The following is a 14,191-nucleotide window of genomic DNA, read 5'->3' as shown; positions in this document are numbered from 1 at the left end:
AGATGCAGTTAGCAATATGAAGAAAATAATCCTTTCCAAAATCTCTTCCTGGTTGACTAAAAAAAAAAAAATCAGATTTATTGAGGTATAATTTACACATAATAAATCACTTGTTTGAGGTCTACATTTCAATTAGCTTTGACAAATACATTCAGTCATATGACAACACCAATCAAGATACAGAATATTTCTATCACTGCAAAAATGATCCCTTGGTCAGGAATGGCAGCTCATGCCTGTAATCCCAGCACTTTGGGAGGCTGAGGCAGGAGGACTGCTTGAAGCCAGGAGTTCAAGACCAGCCTGGGCTACAAAGCAAGACGTCATCTCTACAAAAAATTTAAAAATTAGCCATGCACTGTGACATGTGCCTGTAGTCCCAGCTACTCAGGAGATTGAGGCAGAAGGATCGCTTGAGTCTAGGTGTTGGAGGCTGTAGTGAGCTGTGATTGTGCCACTGCACTCCAGTCTGGAAAATGGAACAAGACCCCATTCCTTACCAAAAAAAAAAAAAAAATCCCTTGGGTTCCTCTGTGGCCAATTCCCTCCCTCAAGTTCTAGTCCCTGGCAACCACTGATCTAATTACTTGCTTGACTTTTATTTATCTATGTTTCTCATTTGTTAGAATATTATTCCTTTTATTAAAAAAAACTTCCTGAGCCACTGTTCTTTTAGGCACAATTTGAGAATATCACTTTATGTCCTTACTTAGAAACAGCTGGTGAAGCACCACCTCACATAACCTTTCACAATGAGATCGTAAGGCAAAAATATAACTGAGACACCAGTATCAATGAGTTTTACACAACAGTTCCTAACACCACAAGATGAGGTGTCTGCATACTAGGGATTTGGTTGAAATGTAGGTTCCTGGGTCCCTTAAGCATAGGTTGACAGATGCTGTCTAGCATACAGTTACTAGTAGCCATCAGCTATATGAAGAGAAATACTTTATTTGTAGAATAAAATTACACACGAGATTTTACTACTAACTATATTGTGCATTTCTGAATATTTCTGTATCTGAAGGTTTCTATTAAAGATTTCTTCAGGCTGGGCGTGGTGGCTCACGCCTGTAATCCAAGCACTTTGGAGGCCAAGGCGGGCGGATCACCTGAGGTCGGGAGTTCCAGACGAGCCTGATCAACATGGTGAAACCCCGTCTTTAAAAAAAAAAAAAAAAAAAAAAAAAAAAAAAAAAAAAAAGATTTCTCCAATAGTTTTTCATAAATGAGTTAGTCCCAAAGAAAAGTAAGTGGGCTCTGTATATAAGAAAGTATTTTGAGAAAACATGATGAAAGAATTTGTGGTTCAAAGTATATAAAATCTAGTGATAAAAATAAAATGAAGACATTCTACTATCAAGATGAAATTTTGTTTCATGTTAATATGAAATACAAAATTGTTCACACATCTGTGATATTTATCTCTAAACAGAATAGGCATTTTCTGTTAATAACCAAAAAATGAAATCCTTAGCAATGAATCAGTTAATTATTAGTTTTTTCTGGATCAAAAAAATCTATGTGAAATTTTAGTCTTTCTTCCTCTTTTGGGGAACTTTTAATTCTTGGAAATGAGGAAATATTAAAGTTTTAAAATAATTATAGAAGATTTTGAAGAGAATGCTTTGATTACTTAGGTTTTTGAAAACATATGATTAATCATGAAATCTATAATTGCTTCTTTAAACACTATGTGAACACAAGAGATTTCACCGTTGGGGGGAAAAAGAATTATTTTGTGATACTACAAAAAAGACCCAAAGTGTGGGATATTCAGAATGACTGCATAATTCATGAAACATTTCTCCCCATACAATTACAGCTATCAGATGCAATTAAGAAAAAAAAAAAAAAAAAAAAAAAAAAGAAAGAAAATACAAAAGAGACTTATGAATGCCAGTAAGTGAAAAAGAAGAAAATTTAAGAGTTTGTCCATGCTGTCCCCATGTAAGTGTCCTCTTTGGCTATAGGTACAGTCTACAGGTAAACTTAGAAATGAATTTCAAGTGAACAAAAATAAAACTTCCCTGGGTGCTAAAATAATGAGATTTCTGGGACATAAAGGAAAGAAAAAGCTATATTTGCATTCCAGAAATGTAAAAAATATATCCTAACAGATTAAATACATTATCTAATAAAATAAAAGTTCTTCATAGTTTTTAGTGATTCTGAAAAGGGAAATTTTCAACAATCTGATTTGAGAATGTTTTCTCAAGTCTCTGATTTGAGAATTCTTTTTTCTAAAGAAGTCTGTTCATTCACTCAATTGAACTGACATATATTTTCCATAACCACACTATAAGTCATGATTACTTAGCTTTTGAGGCAGATGTGGTGGTTCCCAGACAAAATGAACATTAACAACTCAGTTTCTTGTCCTTTGTTCATTCTCAAGAGCCTGTCTCAGCATATACCTTGACATTTTAGTTTAAACTATACTAAGTGATAGGAAACCTCACAAGTTCTATTCAGCCTTAAAGCTTAATAGTTACACATAATTCAAACTACTTTTAAAGTGTATTTTCTAAAAAGTACAAGTCACACTACAATGTAGCAAATATGAATCACATTTTTAACCATACTAAGCAAAGAAACAAAGACTCAAACAGTATTATTTGAAATGCCTAACTGGATAAAACCCACCACAGGGTATAAAATCTATACATTTACTGAGCAGCAGGTTCCAGCTCTCGTGGGAGCATGGGTTAGGGATCCTGGTGTATGGGTGAAGGTTTTCTGCCTCATGGCCGGATAAAGTAATGGATACTAGACTTTCATTTCTTTTTTTATTTTAATTTATTTATTTTTTTAATTTAAAAATAGAGTTGGGGTTTCACCATGTTGGCCAAGCTGGTCTCGAACTCCTGGCCTCGTGATCTACCCACCTCGGCCTCCCAAAGTGCTGAGGTTACAGGCGTGAGCTACCGTGCCCAGCCTAGACTTTCATTTCTATAGCAAACAATTAGAAAACTGGACAAAATATGTGGAACAATTATTTTTAGACACTGTACTACAGGTAGTACAGGGCTTTGATTACTGAGAGAAGGGATAAAAATGAAGAAACCATACATTGACTCTGGCTTCTTGTCTGTAGACACATTCCACGTCTGCCAAAAATTCCATAGTCAAAAGAGGAAGAGCCCAAACAAAGCATGATGTTCCTGCTGAGTTGAGAATGAGACTGGGGTTCAGGAGTTCAGGATTCAGGAAGGCCGAGGCAGTCAGAATTTATGAGTCAGTATACCAGAAAAGAGAAAGCTACACAGAGAGAAAGAACTCTAGAAATCTGAACAGGGGTCTTCTACAGATTATGGCACACAAAACTGCATTGTATGTTAAAGTGAGACCACAAGTCCAGGCAAAGAACTACTGGGAAAATAATAATTACTGGGGATTTGTAAACTGACCAATTCCCAGAGTTCACACAGGCCTGGGAAATATTTGTGATCAACCAGCTAGAGTAGAGAGACTCAGCATTCACCCAAGAAAGGTCATGCCTTCGTAGGTAAGAACTTTCCTTCTGGTCCTAGAGTGAAAGCTACTCTAGTCTGACCCTAACAGGGTTTATAACAAGACTTAAAAAAAAGATCAAGCTGAGGGCCGGGTGCAGTGGCTCACGCCTGTAATCCCAGCACTTTGGGAGTCCGAGGCGGGTGGATCACGAGGTCAAGAGATCGAGACCATTCTGGCCAACATGGTGAAACCCCATCTCTACTAAAAATACAAAAAATTAGCTGGGCGTGGTGACACACGACTGCAGTCCCAGCTACTTGGGAGGCTGAGACAGGAGAATTGCTTGAAACCTGAGAGGTGGAGGTTGCAGTGAGACAAGAATGCACCACTGCACTCCAGCTTGGTGCCTGACAACAGAGTGAGACTTTGTCTCAAAAACCAAAACAAAAACCAAAACCAAAGATCAAGCTGAGGCTGATGCCCTTTTCAGTCTCAGCCTGCCTGCACCCAGGAGAACTAAAAAAAAAAAAAAAAAAAAAGATCAAGATGAACCATATATTTTTTTACCCCCCCCCCCCCCCCCCGCCAAGTTCTATAGAGGAAGACAACAAAATCCATACAACCAACAATTTAACACTACTGTATATATCTAGCATTCAATTAAAAATTATTAGCGCTTAATATAATATTAGTAGACGTGAAGCGGCAAAATATAACTCATAACCCAAAGAAATATTGCTCAATAATGCTCCAGATTCGATGAAAAATATCAACCCACAGATTTAAGAAACAACAAATCCAGTCAGGATAAACACAAGAAAATAAAACACATAGGCTGGGCGTGGTGACTTACACCTGTAATCCCAGCACTTTGGGAGGCTGAGGCGGGCGGATCACGAGGTCAGGAGATCGAAACCATCCTGGCCAACATGGTGAAACCCCATCTCTATTAAAAATTGCAGTGAGCCGGCCGGGCGCGGTGGCTCAAGCCTGTAATCCCAGCACTTTGGGAGGCCGAGGCGGGTGGATCACGAGGTCAAGAGATCAAGACCATCCTGGTCAACATGGTGAAACCCCGTCTCTACTAAAACTACAAAAAATTAGCTGGGCATGGTGGTGCGTGCCTGTAGTCCCAGCTACTCAGGAGGCTGAGGCAGGAGAATTGCCTGAACCCAGGAGGCGGAGGTTGCGGTGAGCCGAGATCGCGCCATTGCACTCCGGCCTGGGTAACGAGCGAAACTCCGTCTCAAAAAAAAAAAAAAAAAAAATTGCAGTGAGCTGAGATTGTGCCACTGCACTCCAGCCTGGTGACAGAGTGAGACTCCATCTTTTTTTTTTTTTTTTGGAGATGGAGTCTCGCTCTGTTGACCAGGCTGGAGTGAGTGGCACAATCTTGGCTCATTGCAAACTCTACCTCCCGGGTTCAAGCGATTCTCCTGCCTCAACCTCCCCAGTAGCTGGGATTACAGGCGCCCGGCACCACTCCCACTAATTTTTGTATTTTTAGTAGAGATGGAGTTTCACTGCATTGGCCAGGCTGGTCTCGAACTCCTGAACTCAAGTGATCCACCTGCCTGGGTCTCTCAAAGTGCTGAGATTATAAGTATGAGTCATTGTGCCCGGCCGAGACTCCATCTTTAAAAAAAAAAAAAAAGAAGAAGAAGAAGAAAAGAAAACATATACTCAAACTGCTAAAAATCATCACAATCATATCATATTGAAATTGCTGTAACTTAGTAAGAGACAAAGTCTTAAAAACAACACATCTACAGGGGAAAAAAGGTGAGACTTTTCATCAGAAATGATGCAAACCAAAAGACATCAGAATTACTTCTTTAAAGTGTTGAAGAAAAAAAAACTGAATCTGAGACCTAGGGAAAATATATTTAAAAAATATGTATTTCAAAACAGTACCGTGGATTTATGACATACGAGGAAGCAAAATGTATGAGAAGTAAAATGTATAACAACTAAAGCATAAATAATAAATTATGGGAGGAGGAAAATGAACACTATTATAAGGTTGTTACATTATAGACAAAATAAGAAAATAATACTTGACTGTTGTTTACTTTGTAAGTTAATGGAGCATACTGCAAACCTTAGGATCAACCACTAAATTTTTTTTTCTTTCTTTTTTTTTTTTTTTTTTTGAGAAAGGGTCCCATTGTGTTCCCCAGGCTGGAGGGCAGTAGTGCGATCACAGCTTACTGGAGCCTTGACTGCCCAGGCTCATGTGATTCTACCTCAGCCTCCTGAGTAGCTGGGACCACAGGCATGTATCACTACACCCAGCTACACCACTAAAAATTTTAAAAGAAGTATAACAAACAAGCAAATAAATTCAATACCAAAAAATAAAAAAGTAAAATTTAAAAAAACCCAGTCCAAAAGAAGGCAGAGAAAAAAGAAAAACAGAAAAAAATTAGGCATGACAAACAGTTTGAAGGTAGACTTAAACCCAATCATATTGATAACTATATTAACTGCAAATGGACCAAACATATGAATTCAGGCAGAGACTGTCAGACTGGATTAGTACATGCTGTCCATAAGAAACCCACTTTAAATATTAAGACCCAGAAAAGAAAGAGTAAAGAGAAGAGAAAAGAAAAACCATTTTATAAATCCATAAGAAAGATAAAGTAGCTAAATTAATATTAGACGAAGTAGATTTAAGGACAGAGAATATTAACAGAGATTCATAGGAACATTTCATAATGACAAAAGCGCTAATTCTCAGGAAGTCAGACTAATTTTTAATGTGTATACACCCAATAACAGAGTGTGAAATAACATGTAGCAAAAACAGACAGAACTAAACAGAGAAATAAACACATCCCCAATTATAGCTGGAAATTTTAATTAAATTTATTTATTTTGAGACTGAGTCTCACTCTGTTGTCCAGGCTGGAATGCAACGGCGTGATCTCTGCTCACTGCAACCTCTGCCTCCCAGGTTCAAGCGATTCTCCTGCCTCAGCCTCCTGAGTAGCTGGAACTACAGGCACCTGCTATCATGCCCAGCTAATTTTTGTATTTTTGGTAGAGATGAGGCTTCACCATGTTGATTAGCTGGTCTCAAACTCCTGACCTCAGGTGATCCACCTGCCTCGGCCTCCCAAAGCACTGTGATTACAGGTGTGAGCCATTGCGCCCAACTTGCTTGTTTTTTGAGACAGGGTCTCGCTCTGTCACCCAGTCTGGACTGCAGTGGCATGATTATGGCTCACTGCAGTCTGAACCTCCCAGGCTCAGGCGATGTTCCTGCCTCAGCCTCCTAAGTAGCTGGGACCACAGGTGCAAGACACCACGCCCAACTATTTGTTTGTTTTTGAGACAGGGTCTCTCATTCCATCATCCAAACTGCAATGCAGTGGCAAGATCTTGGCTCACTGCAGCCTCAACCACTTGAATTCAAATGATCCTCCCACCTCAGCCTCCTGGGTAGCTAGCACTATAGGTGTGCACCACCACATCTGGCTAAGTTTTTGTATTTTCTGTAGAGATGGGATTTGCCTGTTGGTCTCTAACTCCTGGGCTCAAGTGATCTACTCACCTCAGTCTCTCAAAGTGCTGGGATTACAGGTGTAAGCCAGAGTGCCCAGCCCAGCTAATTTTTTTTTTTTTATTTGTAGAGACAGGTCTCCCTATGTTGCTTAAACTCTTGGGCGCAAGGGGTTCTCCCAATGAGGCCTCCCAAAGTGCTGGGATTACTGGTGTGACCTGCCACATCTGGCTTCAGCTAATTTTTCTATGTTTTTGTAGATACAGGATCTGCCTATGTTGTCCAGCCTAGTCTCAAACTCGGTTCAAGGGATCCTCCTGCCTTGGCCTCTCAAAGCACTGGGGTTAGAAGTAAGCCACCACGCCTGGCACATACATCGCTGAAAACTTCAACATCTATATTTCATTAATTGATAGAACAACTACACTGATAATTGTATGGGCACAGAAGACTTGAATAATATAGAAAATCCCACCCAACAAGGGCCAAATATATATTCTTTTCAAGTACACAAGGAACATTTGTGAAGACAGACCATATGCTGGGCTATAAAATGCGTTTGAACGCATTTAAAAGGATGCGACTTGTGGCAAGGTGAACATCAATATAGGGAGTATTTCTTAAAGTGGCAAATAGGCCAGGCAGGGTGGCTCATGTCTGCCTGGTGCAGAACTTTGGGAGGCTGAGGTGGGAGAATCACTGGAGCCCAGGAGTTTGAGACCAGCGTGGGCAACATGGCAAGACCCTATTTCTTAAAAAAAAAAAAAAAAAAAAAAAATTAGCTGGGTCTGGTGGTGTGCATCTGTAACCCCTGTTATTTGGGAGGCTGAAATGAATGAAAGGACTGCTTGAGCGTGGGAGGTCAAAGTTGCTGTGAGCTGAGATTGTGTCACTGCACTCCAGTCTGGGCAACAGAATGGGACTATGTCTTAAAAAAAAAAGTTGCAAATAAAGGTCTTTTTATTTTTGGTAACTCAGGATAGTTATTCTAGATGAAGTCAAATCAACAAGATAGCTCTGTTATTTGCAACTTATTGGACATCTGGATTTGCTTCATTTCAAAGTTCCATATATCCACTCTGATGAGCTGTATTACATTATATTTTCCAAAGATTGGTAATGGAATAATTTTGCCTTGTCCAGGATAAAAGATGTAGTGTTTGGCTAGGCAAGAGTATGTCTGGGTGAGAGCAAACCATTCTTAGATCAAAGGGTAAGATTTCTAATAAGAGCAAATGTAGGTATTTGTCTGTGGAAAAAGATATTTTATCTTTTTAAAACTCTTTTTAGATAAGCTTAAAAAGTTACATTTCCATGATTTACATTCTTTCATGAGTTTTAGTGATTAGAAAACACCGAACCAAGATAATTCTATGTAATCAATTTTTACTCTAGCTTCAGGAATAACAATATACTACTAGTTCTTCTAATTAAGAGAAACTTAGAATTAAAAAAAAATTGTCGGCTGGGCACAGTGGCTCACACCTGTAATCCCAGCACTTTGGGAGGCCGAGGCGGGTGGATCACGAGGTCAAGAGATTGAGACCATCCTGGCCAACATGGTGAAACCCCGTCTCTACTAAAAATACAAAAACTAGCTGGGCGTGGTGGCACGCACCTGTAATCCCAGCTACTTGGGAGGCTGAGGCAGGAGAACTGCTTGAACCCGGGAGGTGAAGGTTGCAGTGAGCCCAGATTGTGCCACTGTACTCCAGCCTGGCGCCTGGTGACAGAACGAGACACTGTCTCAAAAAAAAAAAAAATTGTTCTAGAGGGGCAAAATTATACAAAACCATATACATATATATATATATCTCCATCCTCATCTGGTAGTGAAGAGCTTTAAGTAGTTTTCTGACAATAATGTAGTACCTATGTAAGCCCAGAGAAATAAATCCTTGTACCACGAACACTAATTAGGGTCATAGTAAGAAAGGGGTGAATAATATATTCATACTTTAAATTGTGAAAAAATCATATTAGTAAAATGATAAACAAGTATGCATGCTGCTGCTTAATTTTAAGTAAGTAAATCATTTTCTGGATTTTGAATTTTTCAAGTTCTTTGGATTTATATTATAGCAGCTCATGATTTACTATGAGTATACCTTCTTCATACACTTTGTAGCATTTAAAGGACAGAAAAGGTTATACTCAGGTCTATGTTTTATCAAGAAAAACAGTATGCCATCCAAAAGATCACAGACAGAATACTGTTGGGTTTACTTTAGGGTCCTTTCTTACAGAGACATCTTTTAAAAACGAAAGACCTAAAAATGGTCATATTAGTTAATTATTAGCCTAATTTAGGCAAGTATATTTATCAACCAAGATGAAAAATACAACATTACATTGAGAGTGCAGAATGTGTGTTGTGTGTGTGTATGAGTATTTTTAAGGAATACAAGCAGACAAAAGAGACAGACAGACATTCTTCCACTCTAGACGGCTCCCTCAGAACTGATAAAACATTCCTAAAGACTGGAGTTGTTTGCACAACATCTGTAATGTGAATTCATAGCCTAATCCATCATCTATACACAGAAGTCAAGTGAGATCCCAAAGGCAAAGTTTCCAATTAGTTTTGTCTGGAAAGTTTAGGGCAAAGGTAATAAAATCAAGAATCCTGTTCTGATTCACTGGGAAAACATTTATTTGCCACACTTCTTCACTAAGGAACAAAAGCAGTCAGTGGTTAGTCTGGAATGTGATTCATTAGGAATATCTGGGTGATAAATAAACAAAAGAAGATGACAAATGGTTGTTTGCATGACTTGCAAAACCTTTGTTTTCTTTCAGAGGACTTCAGAAACCCTTTTGCAAACACAGGAATTCTTCTCAGAATTTTTTAAATCATTGTTTTTCTCATTTGAGTCAGAAAACACAGTTATGGTCTACAGCAAATAATTCTAGAAGGCTAGAGTGTAAAATGTCGATTCCCAATGGGCACTGACAAGTTTAACCAGTGTTTATATTCTTTTTGTGAAGAAGGTCTCAAGTTATACCTCTGGTCTCTCTTCACAAAATGCAGTACAGGCTGGGAACCGTGTCTCACGCCTATAATCTTAACACTTAGAGAGGCCGAGGCAGGAGGATCACTTGAGCCCAGGAGTTCAAGACCAGCCTGAACAACACAGTGAGATCCCATCTATACTAAGAAAAAATATTAGCCCCATGTGGTGGCATATCCCTGAAGTCCCAGTTACTTGGGAGGCTGAGATGGGATGATCACTTGAGTCTAGGAGTTCAAGGTTGCAATGAGCTATGATCATGCCACTGCACTCCAGCCTGAGCAACAGAACAAGACCCTGTCTCAAAACAAAAAACAAAAAACCAAAACAAAAACCAAAGAAACACACTGTCAAAAAGCAGTAACCTGGGCATGCATTAATGTGGATTTCAGTTTTCTAAATCTGTTGATAAATTACTGTTGGTAACTTCTTTTTTTTTTTTTTTTTTTGAGACAGAGTTTCACTCATGTTACCTAGGCTGGAGTGCAATGGCGCGATCTCGGCTCACCGCAACCTCTGCCTCCTGGGTTCAGGCAATTCTCCTGCCTCAGCCTCCTGAGTAGCTGGGATTACAGGCACGCACCACCATGCTCAGCTAATTTTTTGTATTTTTAGTAGAGACGGGGTTTCACCATGTTGGCCAGGATGGTCTCGATCTCTTGACCTCGTGATCCACCCGCCTCGGCCTCCCAAAGTGCTGGGATTACAGGCTTGAGCCACCGCGCCCGGCCTGTTGGTAACTGCTATGTCATCTCCTTTGTTTAACAAAAAGCCTAATAATAATGCCTATTACCCAGGTCATAGGTAGAAATATGAGATTATACTATAAAAGTATAAAATTGCTGGCCAAAACAAAAGAAATATAAACTCTATAGTATCAGTTCACGCTCCAAGTTATAAAGTTCTGTCTTTGAAGCTATTTTTACTATATTGAATTAATCCATATTAAAAGACATGTTTGACTGGGCACAGTGGCTCATGCTTGTAATCCCAGCACTTTGGGAGGCCCAGGTGGGTGGATCACTTGAGGTCAGGAGTTCAAGACCAGCCCGGCCAACATGGTGAAACCCCCTGTCCACTAAAAATACAAAAAATTAGCCAGGTGTGGTGGCATGCACCTGTAATCCCAACTACTCAGGAGGCTGAGGCAGGAGAATCGCTCAAACCTAAGAGATGGAGGTTGCAATGAGTCCAGATCACGTCATTGCACTCCAGCCTGGGCGACAGAGTGAGTCACCATCACACTCTCACACACACACACACACACACACACACACACACACACACAAAGCATTTTCACCTTTGTTCTCTCGACCCAAGCAACTTTTGATCATACAGTTGACTTAAGTTTCAGGTGAAATAGACTACATATTTATGAGACAGCTGTTAAAAAAAAAAGTGGGGCTAGTATAAATTGTTTAAAATGTATGTCCGACAACAAATTTAAGCTAAACTAAATCTTCTTGGCTTTAATTTACGCACACATTAATAAACTTAAGGGCAGGAAATTACCCAGTCTGTGCATACCCCCTCTGCTTGGCAAAAACCCAGCTGAATGTCCTGAAGACCTTGGTTTCTTCTTTTGATGTGGTGATGCTCAGCAGAGTTAATATATGAGTCATTCCTTAGGGAATGACGGGGAGAAGAGCTTTCATGCCCTCATCAAACAAAAGGCAAATAGATTTTTTCTAAGAAGGGTCTGTTGGTCTTCCTGAAACAGCACTGAGTCACTGCATACTTACAGCCATAGTTATGAGGGTCTGGTATCAAGTCATACCAGAGCCTTAACTTCTGGCAATTCCTTCCTTTTTTTGTCTTAAAAGGAGGATAGACAAGTGAGCAATAAAGCAATATTCAGAAGTCAAGCTGAACTGATAGGGAAGAAGCTGGTTAACAATTTTTTTTTAAAAGAATGATTCCACTTCATGGTATTAACAACTACTACAATATTTCACTTACTGAAACTATATCACTATTTTATTTCAACCCATACCAATGCAGTTTTCCAAGTAATATTTACTTTCAGCAATAGCCAATAGTTAAAAAGTATCAGAAATGTCTATACCTAAGGAAAAAACAGCTTTTAAAAAGTGTAGAATAAATTCCTTGACATATACGGGTTAAAAAAAAAAAAAAGAAAAAGAAGTACAGAATATTATACAGTACTTCTTCCTTAGGGTGCCATATACAGACAGGGTCATAAGTATGAGATGTCGGATTTTTAAAATGTACATATATATTTTTTGTTTTTCTTTGTGCATTGACCTGCACTTAGAGGTAAATGTACAATTTTAACACATTTTTTAGTAATGAAATAATCCCAAACTTTAAAGCAGAAACAGGCTGCTGAGTCTTACACAGGGGCACATATCTCACAACTTTATTTGTATCTAATTTATAACAAACAGTCAGGTATTTTTTTCTATAAAAATGGTCATATTAAACAAATGGCTCACAGATATCATTCAAAGGATAACACCTTGATGTTATAGCTTCTAATAAAACCTGATCTATTCTACAATATAAATGAATAGTTCCCCGGCTTTTCTACTTCCAAGTGAAAGCAGAACTCTTAACACTTAAAACATGAGAAAATCCCTCCTACTTAAATCCTCAATTGTGAGGAAATCCAATGGTTAAAATATACGGCAAACAGAAAAATTGTAAAATATACTCAGCCTTCTACTCAGAGCCAAATATTTGGGTATCTTTTAAAATTATAAAATGATTGTTGATAGATTTTCTTTTCTTTACAGTTCTTTGTCTAGAAGCTGGGCTTGATTGAAAGAGGTACAGGGCTTTGTGAAGCCTTTTGCCAGGAAACCGCTCCACCTAGTGTCAAAAGCTGTACATACATGGCCGGGCGTGGTGGGTCACGCCTGTAATCCAAGCACTTTGGAGGCCAAGGTGGGCGGATCATCTGAGGTCAGGAGTTCAAGACCAGCCTGACCAACATGGTGAAACCCCATCTTAAAAAATAAATAAATAAAAAATAATAATAAATAAATACAATTTAAAAAAAGCTGTACATACATCACATTATATAAAAGAATAAACTGTAGCTGATGGACTCCTCCTTGTTATTATTAAGAACAGCCTTTATAAATCCTGAATGTTACATACAGTTTACAAATGGCTCTTTAATCGTCTTGTCTTGTACCTTGATGAATCATAATAATGTACATGCATGTAAGGAGCATGTACAGAACAGTTCTCATACTCAAGTACCAAAGTTCCTATTTTTGTTAACCTGGTTATTTACAGAATTATGAATCATATTTCTCTGTTAGTGGGAAATGATTACAAGATGGCCACTGAAATAACACAATCACTTCTCCTAATTGTGTATAACCTAAACTTTTTTTTTTCTTTCTTGAGACGGGGTCTCACTCCATTGCGCAGGCTAGATTACAGTGGCACAATCACAGCCTCCTTGGTCCAAGTGATTCTCTAACCTCAGCCTCAACCTCCACCTGAATAGCTGGGACTACAGGAGCATGCCACCACACCTGGCTAATTAAAAAAATATATTTCTGTAGAGACCGGGTCCCACTAGGTTGCCCAGGCTGGTCTGGTCTCGAACTCCTGGCCTCAACTGATCCTCCTGCCTTGGCCTCCCAAAGTGCTGGGAATGCAGGCGTGAGCCACTGCACCTGGCCTAAACTTTCAGAAATAAATTTTATTGGACATAATTGAGGCTTACAATATTGAGGTTATAGTATACATGTAGACAACAAAATGATTATACTATAGTAAAGCAAATTAATCATAAAGCATATCCATCATCTTACATAGCTACCTTTAAAAAAATAAGAGCAGCTAAAAATCTACTTAACAAAAATCACTAATCCATTATAATTTTACAACTCTGGTACCTTAGATCTTTAGACCTGTTCATCCTACATATGACATCTAAAATTCATCCATAAGTTATCTATTCCTCAAAATGGTTGCAATGTTGTAAAATCCGGTATTTAAGAGGAATTAAGCATACCAATGGTTACATGAAACTGGAAACAAATCTTGCTGTCATCAGACAGTTCATTTAGAAAAAATTCTTCTGGGCCGGGCGCGGTGGCTCAAGCCTGTAATCCCAGCACTTTGGGAGGCCGAGGCAGGTGGATCATGAGGTCAAGAGATCGAGACCGTCCTGGTCAACATGGTGAAACCCCGTCTCTACTAAAAATACAAAAACATTAGCTGGGCATGGTGG

General features: G+C 38.9%; 1 protein-coding gene across 4 annotated transcripts in view; it reads right to left on the bottom strand.

Annotated features, from left to right (window-relative positions):
* VMP1 (vacuole membrane protein 1) overlaps positions 1-14,191 on the bottom strand; it is a 138,750-nt gene that overhangs the window by 77,305 nt on the left and 47,254 nt on the right. The window lies entirely within an intron of this gene.

Source organism: Sapajus apella, unplaced genomic scaffold (genome assembly GCF_009761245.1).
Source record: "Sapajus apella isolate SASKATOON/1434 unplaced genomic scaffold, GSC_monkey_1.0 scaffold12, whole genome shotgun sequence".
In the NCBI taxonomy this organism is placed as follows: domain Eukaryota; kingdom Metazoa; phylum Chordata; class Mammalia; order Primates; family Cebidae; genus Sapajus; species Sapajus apella.
The sequence above is the reverse complement of the archived record's forward strand: the minus strand, read 5'-3'. Positions and strand labels throughout refer to the sequence as shown.